This window comes from Fringilla coelebs (assembly GCF_963513975.1).
Source record: "Fringilla coelebs genome assembly, chromosome: 29".
In the NCBI taxonomy this organism is placed as follows: Eukaryota; Metazoa; Chordata; class Aves; order Passeriformes; family Fringillidae; genus Fringilla; species Fringilla coelebs.
In genome coordinates, this window is record NC_140055.1 from 3,511,984 (window position 1) to 3,528,250 (window position 16,267).

The following is a 16,267-nucleotide window of genomic DNA, read 5'->3' on the forward strand; positions in this document are numbered from 1 at the left end:
GTGAAACAGACTTTTCCCCTGGAGTCTCCAAATCTTTTGGGGACCACCCAGACACACTTTCTCACAAGAACTGCTGTCCCCATGAGGGCAGTTTGGAGACACCCCCCACACTCTGTGTCCCTGTGCCTCTGTCCCTGTGGTGCCACCCCCACCCAGCCCTGTCCCTTCACCCTTCCAGCCCAGACCCTCGGCCTCACTAGCAAGTCCTCAAGTGATGTCCTGGCCCCACCCCGCTGTCCCCAGCCCATGCTGGCCCTGGCAGGCTGGTTTCCCCTGTCACCCGCTGTTGCCCAGACCACCCAGCTCCTCGTGGAGACCCCCTGGAGGCCAGCGGTGTCTTGGGACCGTATGACACTGACCTGCCAGGGCTCGGGGACTGCCAGTGCCACCACCTGGTACAAGGACGGGCGGCGCTGGTGGCCGAAGGGAGCCGACCACATCACTGTCACCGAGAGTGGCACCTATGAGTGTTACAGACCTGGAACCAGGCTCAGCCCCGCCGTGAGAGTCTTAAATGGTGAAGGGGGTTTGGGTTTCCCCAGCCTGGTACCCACAGGGGCTCTGAGGGCTCTGGGTGGGCTTTGCTCTATGGGTCACCTCCTGTGTGACCAGAGCCTGTCACCTGCTCTGGGGACATCCCAGAGCATCCCAGAGCGAGGAGACTTGTCTCTCACATTGGCTGGCCCCTGGTTCCACCTGGTGCCATCATGACCCTCCTGACGCCCCTGGTGTGACAGGACTGCTCTGTCCCACTTACTGGCTGGTGCTGCAGGTACCCACATGGGCACTTCCTGAAAGGAATATGGTGACACTGCCCTGCCAGTGTAGGGAACCAAAAAGCTCATAGACGTGTACTTCTACTGTGAAGATGTCTTGGTTTAGGGCAAATTTGGGAGAGAATCCCCAAAGAGGGGCCCCTCCAGGAAGCAAACCCACACGGTCCCTCCCCCCAGCCGGTTCGGGAAGAATTCCTCAGAGAGAAGTGGAAAGAACCTGTTTATTGAACAGCACAGCACCCCCCGCACACAAAATGAACAATACCGGATGACAGCACTGTTTCACCGCTCTGAAAGAGATGACAAATTCAGAAAGTCTCTCTGGGGGGGGGGGGGGTCGCTCTGGTATCAGTCCCTCCGGTGCTGGGCAGCTGCTACAGCCACAGGGTGCAAACTCTTGGTGTTCCCAGTTCCCAGTCCGGAGCAGGTTTGAGTAGATCCAAAGAGAGGAGAGGAGAAACAGTCCAGGAAGAAATTTCGACTGTTTAGCTAAACTAACTAATGAGAAAAAAAAGCAAGAAGCGGGAGCAAGCAGAAGCGGGGGCAAGCAGAAGCAAGAGCAAAAGCCGAAAGCAAGCAATAAACCAGAAACAGCACTATGTACTGCCCTGTCTGTATGTCCCGCCGGCCGTGGAGGAGCGGCTGATAAGGGGCCAAAACAAAGCATTCCCTCTGCAGGGCCAGTCTTGAAGGCAGGAAACATAATATCCAGCATAAACAGACACACGAATGGGGATACAAGCATCCTAACGTCAGCCTAGGACAGAAGAGAAGTATCTGAAAGGGCCCCAGGATGGGACCGAGCTGTCCCTGTGCCCCCTGCAGCTAAGCCACAGTGGCAACTACAGCTGCAAGGTCTGGGTGGTGTCACATTGGAGCGAGTCGAAGCCCATGACAGTGACAGTGCTCAGTGAGTGCAGGGATGGAGACAGGGAAGCCCGACATCATCTGATGGTTTCCCCACCACTGCCTGAATCCTTCATCCCTCCCTTTACTCCTCCCTGGGACACCCAGAATTGCCCAAGTCCCTCTTGGTTTTCCCCATGACTGCCCAGTTCCACCTGCAGATCCCTCATCCCTCTCTTTGTCCTCCCCAGCCCTCCCTGGATTCCCTACCCCCTCCAAGGTCCCTGCTCCACCCTCTGCTCTCCCTTCCTGTCCCGGGTCCTCCCGCCCATCTCTAAACCCCAAATCATTCCCTGAGTCTCCTCAGCCTCGCTTGTCTGGTTCCCCATCCCTGCCTGGGTCTCTCCCCCTTTCCACCAGGTCTCGCCGTTGTCCCCAGATCCCACCATGCCTCCCAGGGTCCCCTTCTGCTCACTGGGATCCTCCCTGCTCCCTTCCAATCCCCCCCTTTCCCCTCCAGTGTCCCCCTGCCCCTCCTGGGTCCCCAATCTCTCCTGTGTCCCTCTGCAGGGTTCCCTCTCTCAGGGGTGTCCCTGTCAGCACAGCCCCTCGGGGGACAGGTGGCACTCAGGGACAGCCTGATGCTGTGCTGTGGGGTGGCTATGGGGAGAGGTCCCCTGTCCTTTTCCTGGCACTGGGAGGGCTCAGGGGCACTGCTGGGAACCGGCCCCTGCCTGGAGCTTCGCCACATTGGAGACAATGACAGCGGCCAGTACCGGTGCCGGGTCAGCACCGGGGACAGCGTGGCTGAGAGTGACCCCCTGAATGTCACTGTCCTGGGTGAGCGGGACCCTCGGGCTGGGGGTGAGCCCACCCATGGCACCCCCATCCCACCTCAGCATGTTCCAGCCCTGTCTCTGTCCCCGCAGTGCCCGTGGCCAATGCCACCATCAGCCCTGGGCCCCTGTCACACCAGGTGCGTGCAGGTGACAACGTGACCCTGCGCTGCTCTGTACAGGTAAGCTCAGCCCCTTTCACCTTCACCTGGCTGCACAACGGGCAGGAGGTGGCCCGGGGTCCCCTCCTGGAGCTCGGGGACATCGATGTGGGACATGGGGGCACCTACCAGTGTGTGGCCACCAACCAGCTGGGACAGGACAGGCACTTTGTGTTCCGAGCAGTCAGCCCTGAGCTGGCCCTGGAGGTGACACCCCGGGACACAAGGGCGCACATGGATACAGGTGGGTGTCACATGGGGTCACTGTGTGGTTCAGCACCCCTGGAGTGATGGGTGAGTGTGATCTGTCCCCTCTGTTTCTTGCTACGGTCACAGGGCTTGGTGGGGCCCTTGTGTTCCTGCTCCTGCTCGTGGGTGTCATTGTGGCTTGGCACTGGTGGCACTGAGTGGGTGGGTGACAATGGGGGGATGGGGGTCCCAGGGAGCTGTAGATGCCCCCAGAACTGGGGAGCGTTTGGGCAGCACCTACAGCCCCAGAATTGTGACTTTGGCTGGGGGTCCTGTAGGGTTTGGGGAGGTGCTGGAGGGTCCTGCAGGGACTTTGGGGGTTTGGTAAGGGATGCTGGGGGTGTTTGGGGGGGTCTCTGTCTCTGATGGGCTTTGGGTTCTGGAAGCTGACTTGGCTGAGGGCACTGGGGAGGTTCCTGAAATCTGGGGGGCTTCAGGGATGCTTGGGTGTCCTGAGGGAATTTGAGGGTCCTGTGGATGTTCAGGAATCCTGAGAGTGGTCGGGGCCCTGGAACCCCACAGTCATCCCTCCGCTCTTTCCTCTTCAGCTGCCAGGAAGAATCAGGAAAGGTGAGTGTGGGGCTCAAACCACACTCTCCCCTTTTATCCGTACTCCCAAGCTCTCCCATTCCCTCCTCCACATCCCCTGTGTTCCCTCAGGCCCTCCCCGAATGCTCCACCCCCCGCAGAGGACAGGGAGGTGCTGTACACCCATGTCATCATCAGCAAGATGGTAGGGGGTCAGTATGGGGGGGACACACGCAGCGGGACACGTCACCCATGAGTGTCACCCGACCACGATCCCACAGCCTGCGTCTCTCACAGTGTCCACCCCTGCCACCACCCTCCAGGATCCCCAGGTGATGTACGCAGAGCTGCAGGGACCCCAGGGTCGACTGCGGGTACCCAGTGACATCTACGGGAATGTGCTGTGACACTGGGGAGAACTGGGGGGCACTGGGCGTCCACACCCTTGGGTGCCCACTTGTGTGTGTGCTGCCACCAAAACTGCCCTTCTCCCTTCATGTGGGTGGGGGCACAAAGATCCCAAAGGGGTGAGAGAAGAACAATTTCCTGAAACAGCAATGAGAGAGAATAAAACCAACAGCAACAGCAACAAGGTTCAGAGGCCAAATTGTCACACAAGGAATGATTTCCTGGGAAAGCCACAACAAGGAACAAACCCCAGACATTTCCCCCAGCACGTTTCCTCCACCTGAGGAACCTGGCATGGTCCTGGACCTTCCTTGCTCTGATGGTTAAGTGGCCTTCAGGAGGCTCTGGATTCTCTTGTCCCCTGTCCCAAACCCCTCCTCTACCCTGTTCCCCCCATCAGGATTTCACAAAGGCCCTGTGGGGGTTCCGGAGCCTCCCCCTTTGCCAGGGCAGTGGGGATCAGGCCATGGCAAAGGGTGGGGTGTCAGAGACAGGAAAAGTTTGATGTCTGGAGATAATTTGGAACATCTGTGTGTGGCAGGGGTGGATCAGGCTTTGCTTTTGGTGAGACAGGGACCCAAATGTCCATCAGTCTGTCAGCCATGGCACACTGGGGACAGTGTGATTCTCTGCCAAAGCCTGCTCCTGAGTGGCTGGGTGACCAGAAGTGCCACCTGGGGTGAGGGCCCTTGGTGGCTGAACATGCTTAAAAGGCAGAGCGTGAGGTGGCCGTTTCCCTTACCGTGTCTGCTCTTGGTGTGTCTGTCCCATCCACGCTGGAACCCAGGAGTTGGCAAATCAATTAAATGAGAAATATCTGCCAAGGAAAATTGAAACATTTTTGGAATGGGAAGGGCACCCATCTCTAAAATTTATTTTAATTTCAAAAATTATGGGGCTTAGAAGCCAAAGTTTAGGAAAAGGAATAACAGCTCTTTTTCAGGAGATTTATAAACCAGAACAGAACAAACAACACAAACCCAGAACTTTCCCTCCCGCTCAGCGCTGTTGGTTTTTGTGGCAGTGATAACTGCGGCCAGCAGGGGGCACTGAAGGGAGCACTCCCGGCCAGCAGGGGGCGCTGCAGGGAGTCATCTTGGCCAGCAGGGGGCCCCCTGGTCGAGCTCCATCCCCCTCAGGGGCCATGGTGGCCTCGGGCAGGAGGCAGGAGGGGAAATCGCTCCTTTTGCAAACTCACGGGCACCAATCACTCCCAGCACCACCACTGCCAGTGGGCAGAAGCCACCAAGGCAGCAGGTTGGATCCTAGTGCCCAGTGACAGTGTAGCAGTGTCCTGGGGCCAGGCACACGCCCTGCACAACACCTGGGACAGCTCTCCATCCTCCCAAATGGAAGGCAGCGCCTGACCCCAGGCAGGTCTCGGGTCTACAGCAACACCTCTGGTGGCTTTATGCCACAATACCTGCAAACCCTCAGCCTTTAACTCAGGTGAGGAGGGCAGGGATGGAGCAGCTTTGGGGACACCTGGAATCCAGCCAGGGTCAATCCCCACAGCCCCAACATGGCTGCCGGCAGAGCCCCTGCTTGATATTTCCACACTTTTCCCTCTTGTCTGCCTGCCACAATCAGAACCTAAACATTTTTCTCATGCCATTCCAGAAGGCAGCAGGTTTGAGACAGAAATTAAGAGGCACCCGGTCAGGTTTTTGAACAGAGTGTTGTTGTCTTTGCCGGGTTTTTGGGGCTCTCTCAGAACCTTGCTGCAAGGGACAAAATGATCAATTGCTCCATTTCCGGACTGGTTCCCTCACAGCTGCCCCTGCAGGGGGGGTTTCCAGCCAACCCTGCTCTGAAAACCATCAAAGACCCTTGCAGAGCCACTGTGTCGGCTCCCTTTGGGGTTTGTGCTTCTTGCACGGCTGAGCAAACCACAGGCAGCGCCTTTTCCCCTACAGAATTCTCACCTCTGCAGCAGCTCTAAAGCTGCCAGAATCAAAGCCAAGGTGGCAGGGGGGACCCTGAGGTGCTGGCTGCCACCTGGGGCTGGCCAGAGCAGGGCTGGGCAATGGCCATCTCTGTGCAGTGGGGCTGGGCCATGGCTGGGCCCTACCCTTGGGTGGCCACTGGCTTCAAGGAGTTTAGGAGCTCCTTCCTGCCCGGGGCTCCATTCCCCAGGTGCTCTTGCTGGCTCAGATTCTGCAGGGAACGAGCAAGAACAGAGAAATCTGGACCCCCCCTAGACCCTCCAACCCCCAGGACAAAGACCCCCTTGTCCAGTGTGTGTCCCTCCTGGGACAGCATCCCGCCAGAACAGGAGCCCCCCAGATGTGCCCGCCCAGGACAGAACCTGCTCCCCTCAAGTGAGAAAATTAGTGCAAATTGTCTCTTCCTCCTTCTGCAGAAGAGAGAAAGTGAAAGTGTTTGGGGAGGGAAAGTGACATCCCCAACCCCCACCGCCTCCCCAGCCCTCCCTGCAGACCCCTCACCCCTGCTTCCCCCACCCTGGGCTTCCCCCAACCCATTCCCTGCTCAGGTGCCCCCCAGGATCATCAAAGCACGAACTGGGGGGGTTGTGAAATTGAGGGGTGAAATGATGGAAATGGAAATAACGAGAGGGAAAAGTCACTGGGGGTGTGGGGACACAGACCCAGACTTCTTGGAATCAATCTGCAGTGACCCTCCCAAAGGACAGGCACCTTATGGGGGCTGTGCTGTTCTCTGGGTGTCCCCAAAATCTGGGGCACCCTTAGAAGGAACTGAGACTCACGGGCTCACCCAGCCACTGCCCATCCCTTGGCACTGCCATTCCCCCAGAAATTAAACCATGGGAGCCCTATTCCTTATGTCCCCCCATCCCTGGGTCTCCCATCCCAGTACTGACATTCCCCAGGATCTCCACGGCCCAGCACCCCTTTCCCAAGGAACCCTCTCCTGTTCATTCCATCCCTGCAATCCTCCTTCCCCAAGGACCTTGGTTCTCTCAGGACCCACCATTCCCCCATCCCATGACCCCAAATCCCTGGAGCCCATGTTCATCTGGGACTCCCATCCCTGAGTCCCCCCAGCCCTGGGGACCCCCATACCCAGGGCACCCCCACTCCCAGTGACTCCTCCTCTCCAGGACCCCCATTCCCCAGGGACCCCATCCCTGGCTTCCCAAACCCCCTGAGCCCCTCACTCCTGGGAACCCCATGCCCCACCTTGTAGCACTCATGCTCATCACCTTCCTGTGCCCAGCTTGTGTCCACCCTGCCCCCACCAAGGGCCACCTACGCATGAGGACAAGATGTGACCTCGCTTCCTTCCCCTTCATCCGAAGAGCCGCCAGCCAGGGGAGCGGTGGCCACAGCAGCCAGTGACAGCCAGTCCACATGGCTGGGGACACCGGGATGGCCGGGAAGGTGGTGCTGCTCCTCTGGGGTGAGTGCCCTGGGCACGGGCCTGACACCCTGGGGATGGGGAGGGGGCACAGGGGGGCTGTGGGGTCCCCTGAGGTCCCCAGTGCCAGCAGTGCCAGTCCCTGTTACCCACAGAGGACCTTGGTGGGACTGGGGATGTAGGGTGGCTTTGGGGACAGGAACGGGGCGGGGGAAATGGGGATGGGGCAGTGGGGACAGGAATGTAGGGACTGGCACCTTTGGGCTCAGGTAGCTCTGGGGATAGGGACAAGGGAACTGGAATGCAGAGACAGAAGGGGAAAAGAACGGTGAGGATGTGGCCATGGGGATGGGATCATGGGGATGGGATCATGAGCTGGTGGGGGTGACCTGGGCCAGCCTGGGCTGTGTCTTCATGCCCGGGGTTCCCGCAATTTCCCCATGTTCCTCCTCAGCCCAGGGTGGCCTCGGTGTCCCTGTTCCCAAGGCGTTTGTGCCACAGGGATGTGGTGCACGGGTGGCTGTGACACAGACATGTCCCCCTGCCTCGCCAAATCTTTTGGGGGCCACCCTGAAACACTTTCTCACAAGAACTGCTGTCCCCATGAGGGCAGTTTGGGGACAGCCCCCACAGCCTGTGCCCCCCTGCTGCTGCCCCATGGTGCCAGCCCCACCCAGCCCTGTCCCTTCTCCCTTCCAGCCCAGACCCTCGGCCTCGCTGGTGAGTCCTCAGAGGATGCCATGGCCCCACCCCGCTGTCCCCAGCCCTGCACTGGCCCTGGCAGGCTGGTGTCCCCTGTCACCCGCAGGTGCCCAGACCACCCAGCTCCTCGTGGAGCCCCCCTGGAGGCCGGCGGTGCTTTGGGACCGAGTGACACTGACCTGCCAAGGCTCGGGGACCGCCGGTGCTACCACCTGGTACAAGGACGGGCGGCAATGGGGGCAGCAGTGGCGAGACCACCTCACTGTCACCGAGAGTGGCACCTACATATGTCACAGACCTAGTAGTGGGCTAAGCTCCCCCGTGAAAGTCTTAAATGGTGAGGGGGGATCTTTAATGTTTTGGGTGGCCCCTGACAGGTCTGGGTGGGATCCACGCCTTCGGTGGCGTCACACTGCTTTTGTGGTGAGAGACTGTGCCTTGCTCCGGGGACATCCCAGTGCATTCCAGTGAATGCCAGAGCACCAAAATGTCTCCGGGGCCTTGGGGACCAACACTGGACCGGTCTCGAGTCCTGTTCTTGTCCCACAGACCAGCTGGTGCTGCAGGTGCCATCAGGGACTCTGCTGGAGGGGGATACGGTAACACTGCGCTGCCGGGGCCGGTGGACCAGCTCCGTCAGCTGGGTGCAATTTTACCAGGACGAGAAGGATCTGGGGAGGCCCCTCAGGGGAAACAAGTTGTCCCTGCCCCCTCTGCAGCTGCACCACAGCGGTCGCTACAGCTGCGGGGGCTTGGTGGGTTCCTTTATGTCACGGTCAGCAGCAGTGACAGTGACAGTGCATGGTGAGCACCCCCACAGATGGAACTCCTATCTCCTGACACCCCCAAAGCCCCTTCCCAGCACACTCAGAGCAACTATCCTCACCTCCCCTCTCCTTCCCAGAGCTCTTCTCGGTGCCGCTGCTGGAGGGTCCCCCCAAGCCCACCGAGGGGTCCCCACTCAATCTCAGCTGCCTCAGCAGCCCCAGCCCCCTGCGGACCCCAGCCCCGCTCCTGTACGTGTTCTACCGGGACGGGCAGGTGGTGGGGGGTCCGCACGGGTCCTGGCAGCTTCAGGTGCCTGCCGTGGGGGTCTCCCACTCGGGGAATTACAGCTGTGAGGTGCGCTCTGAGGGCGGGGCTGTGCGGAAGAGCAGCGCCTGGATCCGCATCATGGTGCGCAGTGAGTGCGGGGATGGGCACAGGGACCCTTTGGCTCCCCCAGCACTGACTGGGGATCCCAAGCCCTTCCTGACACCTGCCCTGGGGCCCCCAACCTTTCCTGGATCCCTCCGTGGCTCCCCCCGGCTCCTTTCTCAGGTCGTTCACTGAGTCCCCCAGCCCTACATGGGAGCCCCCATCCTTCCCTGACACCTTTTCTGGGTCCTGCCCTCCCTGCCCCATGTCCCACCTCAGGTCCCCCATACCTGGCCCGTGTCCCCCCTATCCCTAACTGGGTCCTCTCACCCCTCTCTGAGGTCCCTGCAGGTTCCACCAGGTCCCACCATTCCCTCACTGGGTTCCTGGGTCCCCTTTCTTGTGTCACCCCTCTCCCTCTCCAGGTGTCCCCTCCCTGAACTCCCCATCATCCCTCAGGGTTCATTTCCAAGTTCCCCCCAATCGCTGCACCCCCCTCTCTCGCTCTCTGGTGTCCCCCTGCCCCTGCCCAAGTCCCCGGATCCTTCACTGTCCCCTGCTGTCCCCTCCTCCTGCAGGAGTCCCGCCCTTGGGGGTCTCGCTGTCAGTGCAGCCCCCTGAGGGACAGGTGGCACTCGGGGACAGCCTGGTGCTGAGCTGCAAGGTGGCCAAGGGAACAGGTCCCCTGTCTTTCTCCTGGCACCGGGAGGGCTCAGGGGCACTGCTGGGCATTGGCCCCTGCCTGGAGCTGTGGAACGTTGGGAACAATGACAGCGGCCAGTACCGGTGCCGGGTCAGCAACGGGGACAGCGTGGCCGAGAGTGACGCCCTGAATGTCACCGTGCTGGGTGAGTGGGACCCTCGGGCTGAGGGTGACCCCACCCATAGCACCCCCATCCCATCTCAGCATGTGCCAGCCCCTTCTGTGTCCCCGCAGTGCCCGTGGCCAATGCCACCATCACCCCCGGTACCCTGTCACACCCGGTGCGTGCAGGTGACAACGTGACCCTGCGCTGCTCGGTGCAGGTGGGCTCAGCCCCTGTCACCTTCACCTGGCTGCACAATGGGAAGGAGGTGGGCCGGGGTCCCCTCCTGGAGCTCGGGGACATCGATGTGGGACATTCGGGCACCTACCAGTGCGTGGCCACCAACCAGCTGGGACAGGATGGGCACCGCCTGTTCCGGGCACTCAGCCCTGAGCTGGTCCTGGAGGTGACATCTGACTCACCCTGGGTCACAGGTGGGGTCACATGGGGTCACCGGGGTCTTCAGGACCCCTGGAGTTCAGGGTGACCCTGATGTGTCCCCCTCTGTCCCCAGCAGTGGCTGTGAATGTCGGCAGGACCGTCCTGTTCCTGCTCCTGCTCCTGGCTGTTATTGGGGCCTGTCACTGTTGGCACCACAGGGGTGGGTGACAATGTGGGGGGATGGGGGTTCTGGAGTGAGGGGAAGCCCCCAGAGTGGGGGCAGAGATCAGGGATCCAGTGGGAATCGGGGCTGCAGTGGGGATTTGGGGGTCCATGGGTGGTTGGAGCTGCTGAGGTCCCAGGAAGGGTCAGGGGTCCCAGAGTCCCCTCGGTCACCCCCTCCCCTTTTCCTTGCAGCTGCCAGGAAGCCCCAGGACAGGTGAGTGGGGGGCTCGGGCTGGGATTTCCTTTTCCCCCTCCCCAGACACCCCCAGACTCCCTCTTATCCCCCCGGCACCCCCCCGGAGGAGGGGGCAGTGCTGGACCCCAACATCGTGGGCACTGAGTGGGCAGGGGCAGAGTTTTGGAGGTGACAAGGACGCCTCACCCACGGGTGTCACCCCCCCCCACCAAGTCCCCACAACCAGTGTCACCCTCACGGTCCCCAGGGGTGTCCGCTGGTCCTGCCCCAGTTCGGGATCCACAAGTGACCAACACAGAGCTGTAGGGACCCTACGAGGGACAATGGGACCCCCATGAGTACGAGAACGTTCTGTGACACTGGGGGCGCTGGGGACACTGGAAGCACTGGGGGCACTGGGAGCACTGGAAGCACTGGGGGCACTGTAGGTCTCTGCCCCAGGGCACCCTCCGTGTCTCCCGCCCTCTCCAGATCCTGTGCTCCCCTGCTCGGGGGCTCCCACGAGTGGGGGGGTCCCACGTGGAGCTGCTCAGAGCTCCCTGTTCCGGTGCTCCCAGTGCTCCCAGTACCCCCAGGGGTTCCCCATTGCCCCCCCAGTGCCAGGGGGCACAGGACCCTTGTCCCTCTTATTGGACTCAAAAGGCAGCTTTGTGATTAAACTGGGAGAAATGTTTTTTGTTTGTTCAGTCATGCCCGGTCAGCTCGGGATTCAGGAGGGTGCTGGTCAGGTTGTTGAGCAGATCGTTCTGGGATTTGCAGGATTTTTGGGGCTCCCTCAGTCCGTTGGGGACAGGGACAAAAAGATCAATGAGGGCATTTCCGAGCTCGTTTCGTCTCAGCTGCCCCGCAGAGGGGAAGGAGCTGCAGCTCCCTGTTTGTCCCCTCTCGGTGACACCGGCCAAGGGCTCGGGCACCTGCGGCAGTGCCGCCCCGTCACCTAGTGCACCGATCCGGAAGCTGCCGAGCCCCTTGGGCTCACCCCGGCTCAGCCCAGCCCCGCCCGGTGCCCAAAGCCCGCACCCGGTGCTCCCTGAGCGACGTCCGAGCCCCGGAGCTGCTGCGGAGCCCCGGCCGGGCCCGGCCCTGGGGCGGGCGGGGGGCACCGAGAGGTGCCGGGACGGCGGAGGGGACCGGAGACCCCGGGGAGGAGCCCCCGGAGCTGCGGGAGCGGAGTCCTGCCCTCGGGTCACTGTCGCCGGTCGCGGCTGCCATCGCGCTGCGAGAGCCGGGACCGTCCCGTGCTGCGGGGACCGACGGTGTCGGTGTGTCCCGAGGGGACGTTTTTGGGGTCTCAACCCCCCCTTTCCAGGCCTCCCCCCCCCAGATGCCCCATCCCCCCGCCGTTCCGGGGCTGTTGGGGACGTTGGGAACATCTTGCGACAGACGCTGCCGCTCCCCACGGCCGGGCCCGGCAACAATCGCGACATCCGTATCCACCTATGGCGACACGCGACAGCCACCCCTGCCCAGGATCAGCCTGCCTCCATCCCGGTGACACCCTGGGGCCCCGTGTCCCCAACCCCAGCGGGTCCCGTGTCCCCCAAAACCCTCTTGGGGACACCTCGGTCCCCCCAGACCCCTCCGGTGCCTCCCGTCCCCCCCGGGCTCGGCGGAGGCTCCGCAGCAGCTCCGGGGCTCGGAGCCCGCCCGGGGAGCGCCGGGTGCGGGGTCCGCCACCGGGGAGCAGTGGGAGGGGAACCGGGCAGGGCTGGGTAGGGGGAATTTGGCACCGGCTGCGGGGTTTTGGGCACCGGGGGGGAGCGGGGGGCACCGGAGGGCACCGGGCAGGGCTGAGAAGGGAGGGTTCGGGCACCGGGCATGGGGTTTTGGGCACCGGGGGGGAGCGGGGGGCACCTGGGAGCACCGGGGAGGGCTGGGGAGGGCGAATCCAGCCACCGGGAGGATTTTGGGAGGATTTTAGGGTGATTTGGGGAATTTAGAGGGCATTTTGAGGTGATTTGGGGGGAATTTGGGGGATTTTTGGGGGTGGTGAGGAAATTAAGAGGGGTTTTGGGGAGATTTTAAGGGATTTTGGGGGTGATTCGGAGGTAATTTTGGGGAAGTCTGGTGAGATTTGGGGTGATTTTGGGCAGATTTTGAGGAGATTTGGGGAATTTAGGAGATATTTTGTGTGAGATTTGGAGGATTTGGGGGGCTTTAGGGATGATTTGGGGGAATTTTGGGCCATAGGGATTTTGAGGGGTTTGGGGGGATTTGGGGTTGATTTTGGTGGATTTTCAGGGGATTTTTATGGTATTTTGGGAGCGATTTTTATGGGAGTTTTTCATGGGATTTGGGGGGAATTTTGGGGAGATTTTAGGGTTTCACGCCATCTTTTCTCGCAGCCCGAGGGCCCCTCCAGCCCCATCGTGCTGCTCCACAATGTCACTGATGTTACCACCGCCCCCAGAGCACTGCCCTTGCTCCGGACAAACCCCAAGCCATCCGGATCATCAACAGGGACCTGATCAGGGAGCTCATGTGAGGCTCCAAAAATCCACCATTTTTCCCCCAAAATCTGAATTTTTTCTCTTCTAAATCTACTTTTTTTCCCCCCAAAATCTGGGATTTTTTCCCCAAAATTTGGGATTCTTTCACCAAAAATTCAGGATGTTTCATTGAGTATTCAGGATTTTTTCCCCCCAAATTCAGGATTTTTCCCCCAAAATTCAGGATTTTTTCCCCTCCAATATTAAGGATATTAAATTAAAAAATCAAGATTTTTTATGGTGGTGGTTTTTTTCCCAAAATGTGGTGGTTTTTTTCCCAAAATCTGGGCTATTTTCCCCCAAATTTTGGGTATTTTCCCCAAAATTTGAATTTTTTTCCCCCAAAATCTGGGATATTTTTCCCCATGTCCCTGATCCTGGTCTGTGTCCCCCAGAATTCCCAGGGATTGTCCCCCGCCCTCACTCATTATCGGCACCGAGGAATTCCAGTGGATCCAGGAGGAGGCTCAGCCCCCGTGGCAGCTCGGCGATTGGCTGCAGATCCTCAAATCCCGCCAGGATGCGGCTTTTGTGGGCATCTCCCAATTCCCTAAGCCCCAATTTCCCAATCCTGAATTTCCTGATCCCCCTTTTCCCAATCCTGCTTTTCCCGATCCAAATTTTCCCAATCCTGCTATTCCTGGTCCCGAATTTCCTGAGCCCAGTTTTCCCTATCGCAAATTTCCCAATCTCGATCTTCCCCATTGTTTTGCTTTGGAAAGACAGGTGCCTGCTAAAGGAGACAGGAGCTTCCCTTGAAATGGAGAATGCAAACCCTCCCCACCCCTCTGAATTGGTATGAATTTTAAATAAGGGGCTCTCAGGCAAAAAATATGGGAGCAGGAAATAACAGTTCTTTAATAGGGAAGGGAAAAAATAAAAGATAAAATAAAACAATGCAATACACTAGAACAACACTGACAGAGTCAGAACACATCCTGACACCCTGTTGGTCAGGGTGTTGGTAGCAGTTCAGTTGGAAAAGGGCTGCAGTCCTCCTGGAGTGTCAGGCGTGGTTCTGTTGGAGCAGGGGAGTCTTGTGGAAAAGGAGTGTATTCCTCCTCCGCAGATCCGTGGAAGTAGAAGCAGCTGCTGTTCCTCTGGGGAGTCCAGTGGAGAAGAGCTGTGCTGGTGTCAGAATCTTCCCAGTTATATCTGGGTTGGAATGCTTGGCTCCTCCCTCTGGGCGGAGCATCTCACAATGGGATGTTATAGTTCTTATCAGTCATGTGGTGACATTCAATAGCCTCTTATCAGCAGATGCCCCTTGTTGATTATGATCACTTAGGAAGAGAGATAAGGAGAATTGCCCACTTGACACCAGACAACTGCCATACAGATGGCAATAGAATACATCTTGCCTTGCAATCTGGAACATTATCTACCTCTTATTCTATTTCCATCTGCATCACAATGAAACTTTACACAGAGTTCTCACTTAAGACTAGGTTTCCTTGTGGTACACAACGGCTTTCTCTATCTCTCTGCATTACTCACTAAGTATAACTAGGTCTTTGAGCAAAAACTATTCCATGGATGGGTTTGTCTTTGCCTGAGGTGGGAGTAATCCAAACAGTCTTTCCTAAAATACCTTTCATGTGTACAACACGGACTTTATCTCCATCCACAGTGTGCAGGGGTTCAGACTGGGCAGGACCAGCTCGATTGATGGACTCTCTGCTGTTGACCATCTAGGTGGCCTTTGCTAAGTTCATTACCCAATTTCTAAAAGTCCCCCCACCAAGTTCCTTCAAGGTAGCCTTGAGTAGTCCATTGATCCGTTCAACTTTCCCGGCAGCTGGTGCATGATATGGGATATGGTATATCCATTCAATACCATGTTCCCTGGCCCAGGTGTTGATAAGGCCGTTCTTGAAATGGGTCTCTTTGTCCGACTGAATTCTCTCAGGGGTTCCATGTCTCTACAGGACTTGCTTTTCAAGGCCCAGGATGGTGTTCCGGGTGATGGCGTGAGGCACAGGGTAGGTTTCCAACCATCCCGTGGTGGCTTCTACCATGGTCAGCATGTAGCGCTTGCCTTGGCGTGTCTGGGGCAGTGTGATGTAGTCGATCTGCCAGGCCTCCCCATACCTGTACTTGGACCACCGCCCACTGTACCACAGGGGCTTCACTCCTTTGGCCTTCTTGATGGCAGCACATGTCTCACAGTCATGGATAACTTGAGAAACACTGTCTTTGGTTAAATCCACTTCTCGGTCTCGTGCCTACTTATAGGTGGCATCTCTGCTTTGATGACCTGAGGCATCATGGGCCCATTGAGCTAGGAATAATTCTCTTCTATGTTGCTAATCTAAGTCTACCTTTGACATTTCTATTTTTGCTGCTTGATCTACTTGTTGGTTGTTTCGGTGTTCTTCATTAACCCGACTCTTGGGGACATGGGCATCTACGTGGCGGACCTTCATGGGTAGCTTTTCTAACTGAGTGGCAATGTCTTTCCATTCATCAGCAGCCCAGATTGGTTTTCTCTTACGTTGCTAGCTGGCTTTTTTCTACTTTTCCAGCCAGCTTTATAGAGCATTGGCTACTATCTACGAATCAGTGTAGAGCTTTGGCTATTTCTCTCTCTCAGCAATGTCTAGCTGAACAGCTTTGAGTTCAGCAAGTGGTTGGTCTACCCTCTCTTTCAGTAGTGTGAGCAACTTGTCGTGTGGGGCTCTATACAGCTGCTTTCCGCTTCCGGTTCATCTCTACGATGCGACAGGAACCGTCAGTGAAAAGAGCGTAGCATGTTTCTTCTGCTGGTAGATGGTTGTACAGTGGAGCTTCTTCGGCACGTGTCAATTGCTCTTGTTCTTCTTCATCAGCACGACTAAAGTCTTCACTTTCCGGCCAGTTTGTAATTATCTCTAAAATCTCAGGGCGATTCAGGTTTCTAATACGGGCGCGCTGTGTGATCAGAGCAATCTATTTACTCCATGTAGCATCAGTGGCATGGTGAGTGGTGGGAGCTTTTCTTTTGAACATCTCCTCCAGTACGGGTATTTGGGGTGCCAGGAGGAGTTGTGTTTCTGTGCCAATTACTTCTGAGGCGGCTTGAACTCCTTTGTAGGCAGCCAAGATTTCTTTTTCTGTGGGAGTATAGTTGGCTTTGGACTTTCTGTAGCTTTGACTCTAAAATCTTAGTGGTCGGCTTCGCGTCTCCCCCGGCACCTTTTGCCAAAGGC